Here is a 6656-nt window from a genome sequence, read left to right on the forward strand (position 1 = left end):
AGAAAGCAGGCTGTGGTACATTTAACTTGTACTTTAAAAGTATAAATAATTAAGAACTCCAATTGCTTGAGTAAGTGAAAAAAATTTATCTGAATGTGCATATATCTCTGCTCATCGTTATGTTTGTTCCCTTGCTCTTGTTTACAAAGCTTCTCATGGACATAACTGTGAATTAATAAGACAACACACACTTTAGCATCAAATAAACACTTTGAATATGACGTGCTCGCTCACTACTGTGAAAGTGCAAGGGGTCAGATTTTACCAAGTTTTCTCTAGCTTTTCTTTGCTGATGAGGTCTGTATTTAAAATTATTAACTGGTTGGTCTATTTCACCCTATGCTATTCATATGCAATATTATTTGAATACTAACACAGAATATAAAATAGCAGCATCCATGGATAATAAAAACACTATGACTGAAGATCTAAAATGTGTTCACAATTAGCTGCAAATGTTCACATTGACCGCAATGGAAGAGTAGCTGATTCTGGAGGACATAGTGGTTATGTCTACCTTGTGTGAGAGACATGGCCTGCAAACTAGATTTGTTATCTATACAGGCACCAAGTTTGCAAGCATGGCCCAGGTGCAAGTGGAGGTGTCCTCTTGCTAGGATTCTCATGTGCCTCACCCCCCTGGCAGAGAAATGTGGCATCAGTATGGCAATGTAATGTAAGGCACGCCTGGGCAGGGTGTCTGGACAGCCCTGGGGTGAACACGTAACAGGATTCTGGCTGTTCCTGACTGTTCTGGAGCTTCCTGTGGGTAGATGATGGGTACAAACCAAAGGCTGTGTTCTGTGCTGGTCCCCAACATGCAGAAGTGTCTGTCTGTCCTAGACTCCTAGACACACAGTTTTCTCTCAACTGAACAAAGACTAAATGCCCACTCAGGCTTCCTGTATCTTGCAGAAGGGTAGTCCTGGAGCTGCCATGAGGAACAAGCCCTGTTTCAGTGGCTGCAATGAAGCCTCCAGGTTGAGAACTTCTTAATTCATAGATCTCAAGTCTCACAGAATCTCTCTCCCTGCTACAAGATGAGACTAACTCTCTCAAGCTCTTTTTTCATGGTAACTTGACCTCTTAGGTCTCTTAGGGAAGCATACTTGTCCATCCTTATGTACTGTTAAAAATCTGATTTTAGTCAGGAGTCCTCATGAAGGTTCCTGCTGACTGTTTTTCTTTGGGCACTGCAATTTCCCACCTTTTCTTGTAATGAGCTGGTTTGTCGCAATTCCCAGGTTAGATGTTCTATATATAGTCCACAGCTTTCAGCAGTGCAGTTTCTGTTCAGACTGCATCTTTCTTTGAGGAGTATATACTGGATGTGTTTGTAGTGTCCTTGGACAATGCCCTGAAGCTGAGCTCCTCATTAGTCTCGTGGTGAGGCAGAAGATAATCTTCCAAGTTTGGTTCCCAAATGCAACCAGAGCTTACTCTCTGGAACACATGGGACACCATTTGCCCCACTACATCGGATGGCTTAATCAGGAAGCTGGCACATTCTCCCAGGCCAGGTGTAACAAAAACCCAAGCAAGGATTATGGTACTTCAAGCTGCTCCTAAAACAGGCCTTGAGTGGCTGCCTGAGCAGGTACTGCCTTATACCTCCAGCGGTGACCTGGCTTATCTGGTTGTATGCTCCCTCTTCCTCCTCAGTCTCTTCATCATCTCAGTGAACTTCTGGCTATTAGAACACCCATGAACTAGTAAATCCTTTATAAAAATTTTCTCAGCCCCTTCAGTGAGGTCTCCACTCACTCCGAAGGACTTGCGTTCAGATGTTCAAGTAACAACCAGTTCTCCAGGTTTCTCTAGGGCAAGGATGTTTTGTTTCTGGCTTGGCAGGCATCTGGGACATCATTGTCATCAAATAGTTTGGGTTGGAAGTGACCTTTAAAGATGATCAAGTCCCAACCTCCTGCCATGGGCAGGGGCACCCTCCTGTAGACCAGGCTACTCAAAGCCCCATGCAACCTGGCTTTGAACTTCTCTGGGACAGCTTTTCCTGTGCCAGTGTCTCCCCACCCTCACAATAAAGAATTTCTGCCTAATATCTTAACTAAAACTACCCTCTTTCAATAAAGCCATTACCCACTTGTCCTATAACTACATGGCCTTCTCGTGATATAAACCTACATTTTAGGCAGCACTTCTCAACTTTGAAAAATGATATGTAATTACTCTACTTTATGATTCATTGATCTTTTTTTGTTGTGTTTGATTTTGCTTGTACTAAGTTAGGTTATGCGGAGCTAGGGGAAGAGCTGAATCGTACAGAGGATGTAATGTTTCTTTCCTTTGCTGAGTACCATGTAGTGCTAAAGTATTCCTAAAAGTTATAGCTGTACCAGAGCAGTCTTAATCCAAGAACATTAGTCTTATACTTGATACCCCTTTAAAGTTCCTAAATTGATCAGGCTTTTTTATTAATTGATTCCATGCAGTCAAGAAGCCAAGTCTCTGTCTGAGCTGCCTCTGTAAATCCAGCTGTTTGTGCATCTCCTTAGTCACTGGTGAGATTCATTTGTAGAGCTGATAGATAAAGGTGGGTGTTGTAAGTCAGGAAGAACAAGAGCATATTAGATAAGGTTACAGTCACAATTGCCTTGTTTTCTGCATTTTAAGAGGGGTGTGGTGAAGATATGTTTACAGTGAGAGATGTTTGGAGTGCTGATTTTATACTGAGGGAACACTAATATGAAATAACTAAGGAGAAACATGTTTCAGCCTGAAAGTGCTGCTAACAATGAGCTCCTTCCTGTGGCAACCAGTTATCACTGAATCTCCACAGAGATCCAGAGGATGATGTATATTGGAAGGGATCTCATCATGGCATCAAGTCTGACACCCTGTTCCAGACAGGGACTGCTTGAACAAGGCTGCTCAGGTAGTGAAAGTCTTGACACAGTACCTGCTGGAGATATGGAAAGGATTTCCTCAACTCCAGCTGATGCTACTTTGGGCCACAGCTGCCCTTTATGCTTCTGATACTTTACCCTTAAGACTGAGCTTGCCAAAGCATTCTGATGAGGAGTAAACACATTGGTGGAATAGCAGCTGATGGGGAGGGCAGGCACGTGCTGCACCTTGCAAGGCTACAGTCACTGCTGTGCCATACCTGGGCAGCTTTTCCTAGGCAAGGGGATGGGACTGAGCCACCCAAGCAGCAGTGCCATGGAATGGCTCCAGGCAGTCAGGGTGCGAGATTTGCTCCTGTCATCTCTGGATGCAAACAGCACATTAATACTGGTGCTGCTGAAGAACTGGCAGCAACTGAAGTCATCTTCTCTCAACTATTTAATAGGAAAACAAGTGGTCTACATACCATGCTGCATGTGCTTTATGACTCTGCCTCATTAGGCTCCCACTGCTGCCTGCTGATGCATGGTAGTCCTCCACAGAAACTTTTAAGAGGCTATGAACTGTTGATGACTCAAAAAACCCATTTTAAAAATCTGCTTTCAACTAAGTAGTCTTGCTGTAAGTGGTTTTAAATCTCTCAGGAAGACTGTCTCCAAAGGCTGAGCATTAATGAGTAGAACATTTATAAAGACCTTAAAGTGACTATGGGTTTAAAGGTTCATGAAGACATTTGAGCAGAAATTATCTCCTTCTAAAGTGGGGAAGACATTAGAGATACAAAGTTATATTGCTGTAAATTGCAAGAAACCTGAATTTTACCAATTGCAATTCATATATATTAGAGAAGCCTGTAAAAGAAACCTTGTTAAAAAAGAAAGGGAAATAAATTGTTTATTAGCCTTACTTTTTATCTGGGCAGGTGTCATCATATTTACTTTTTTGTCTCATCCACTGTTACCGCTCCTCCCATGTACTGTGGGCTTTGGGGAGGAGCTGTCAGCTTCTGTGTGTTTGCACAGCAGAGTGGGCTAAGCCCCCAGAAACCATCACAATAGGAAACAACTGACACAGTGGTATCTGCCTTCCCAAAGGCTAAAAAGAGATGGCTGTTGCCAGAATTGCCCAGAATCGAGTGCTTTGATCCAGTTTTCAGCAAATAGTTAAATTTGTAGAAATTCATCTCATCCTAATACAGGTGTTTTAAATGGGTCAGAAGAATCATGCTCCAGAAATGCCTCTTTTCTTATTAGTAAGGCAGTTATTGAAGTGACTACCTTAAATGAGATGCATGTATGGACTACATGGAAGCCAAATCCTATTTGTAAAATGATTAAAGGTAGACATAAAGGAAAGGAAAAACTGCTCTAAATTGACCGACTTCCATTTAAATGAAACAAACACTTGCTGAGCAAGCATCGTTACTAGGCTGGGAAAGTCACCACACCTTCATTAGGTTCCCTTCATCTATTTTTGAATACATCCAGTGTAGCAGTCTGCATTTGAGCTAATGACCCTGAGTTCCCCTTTTATTCAGTGGGAAGACACAAGCATGTTCAGATAGGAGTGTATTTCACCTGCCTGAAATACCTTGTGATGAAACAAATAATGCCCCAGAAGAAGCTGCTTCTCTTCACTGGCCATGCAATTTTTCTCTGCAGTATTGACAGAAAACTGAGTTCTGGAACTGCCCAAGAGCAGATGCATCTCAGAACATTTCCCTTTGCTCTCTGTGAGGAAGATGACAATGCTGGGAATGTCTAAAAGGAACTCCTAGGCTTCTCTCTATATTAAAAGGGAAGGAGGCTTCAGCCTAAAAGACAAGGAAGAATCTAGGATAAGAGACAGAGCTAGATCCTGGACAGAAAAGGTGATATCCTCTGTCCTTAGCTGCTAAAAAAAAAAAAAAAAAAGAAGAATGAGCAAAATCAAAAGATGCTCATCCTGGAGCAAAGGTGCAGCTGGAGAAGAGGGGCAACAAACGTGCTAAAAAACGTTACCAGTATCTGATCACTTGTAACAGAGAGAGCTGAGGAAAATGCATTTTTCCAAACTGATGTCTCTAAAGTCTACTAAGTAGTAAATGGCACACCTGGAATTTCTGTATATGATTATTATTGTTATTGGATTTCATTGCTGCAAGAGACTGTAAAGTTTATCCTATCTCACAGTGACACTGCTGACATCAAATGGTGACAGAATAGGGTTCTTTGCACTTACAAATTTCCTATACAACTTGCTATTACTGCTCAAACAACAGCAATTTATCCTTCTGTGCCCTGCTAAAGCTGCAGGCAGCTGAAGATGCATTCAAATGAAATAACACTGTTAGTTTACTCACTGTCTTTCTGGTGAATGTTATTTCCTTTTGCATTTGTGATACAGCTGAAGATTTCAGGAGTCTTCTTCTAATTATGCAGCAAAATGTCCAGCACCAGATATTGTGTGAGAAGAAAAGAAATATTCTGAAAAACATTTTTTTTCCACTAATATTTTGTACTTGTTCTATGGAGGAATAATGTTGCAGATGTTTTCAGTCTTTCTGACCCTTAAATAAAAACAATTTTCAGTGGACTGTTATGCCTGGGAAGAAATAATCTCAACTCTTTCAGCAAAAGGAACGATTATCAAAATGTAGTAAGAGTTTCACCTGTCTTCTCAGGAAAGGTTTCCAAGTGAACAGCATTTTGGAAGGATGGGATTAGGGTACAGGCAACAGGTTTCCCTGCTTACAGAAAGAATACAGACAAGGTTCTGCACACAGATTCACTCTTTACTTGTTCATGGCTTCACCATGCCTCACCATCCTCTGCAGGCAAGGCAAAAGCTCAGCAAATGAAGAAGCATGCGTGTACCTAAGATGAGAAACCATCCACAGGGATGTATGAAGTGACTGGCAGGGAAGCCCTCTCAGTCAGACCCGAGCAATGCTGTCAGATCCTGAGGACTGGCCCAATACAGGGGATGGATATGGCTGACTCCCATCTCCTTCTCATTGCATCCTTTGAGTGTGGGGCTTTCTGTTCCCAGGGTGAATGATAAAGTAATTATTTGCTTCTTCAATGCACAATTAATGTCCCTTTTCTGAATCACAGTTCAAATCCCTTCTGGGAGTACCTTGATATCAGCACAGCAGTCTAAATACAGACAGTCCTAATCTTAAAACAAACTACATCAATACTGTAGAATGAACAGGATTTAGTTTACACACCGGACACATATGCATGTATTATGTACTTTGCAAAAAAGCACTGGAAGTTAATTAATTTTTTTAACTCATGGGCATATATTTAAATTATTATTTTTTTCTTAGGAGCTTGTTGCTTTTCAGTGCAGCAGTACCATACCCTACTATGTTAGCAGTATCAGACTACTCAGATTGTCCAGAATGCTCTGAGATAAGGTTCCTGTGCTGAACATGCTCCCTTCTCCTGCCAAATCCCAGGAGAGACAATGTACATCAGCTCTTCAGAGGATTTGTTGTCCCATCGTGCTTTGCAGTAGGGAGACAGACTGGAATGGCAGTTTAGTCCTTCAGTTCACTAGATAAAAATCATCTCTATGCATAAGTCCTGTGCACCACCTCAGGTCCTCTTCTGGACTTGAAATCAGGATGTAAGATGAATTTAAATGGCACAGAGATCTGATTTTGGTTGCCTGCAGAAGGGTGAATTTCACCTACTAGGAGCAGCAACAGATAGGTTTCTGAACCCACTTGAAAGTGCTGGGAATTTGCACCGTTTACTGGCTTGGCAGGGGAATGAAGATGCTCACAGGAAATGTTTGACACT

The sequence above is a fragment of the Molothrus aeneus genome, chromosome 2, assembly GCF_037042795.1.
Source record: "Molothrus aeneus isolate 106 chromosome 2, BPBGC_Maene_1.0, whole genome shotgun sequence".
Lineage (NCBI taxonomy): Eukaryota > Metazoa > Chordata > Aves > Passeriformes > Icteridae > Molothrus > Molothrus aeneus.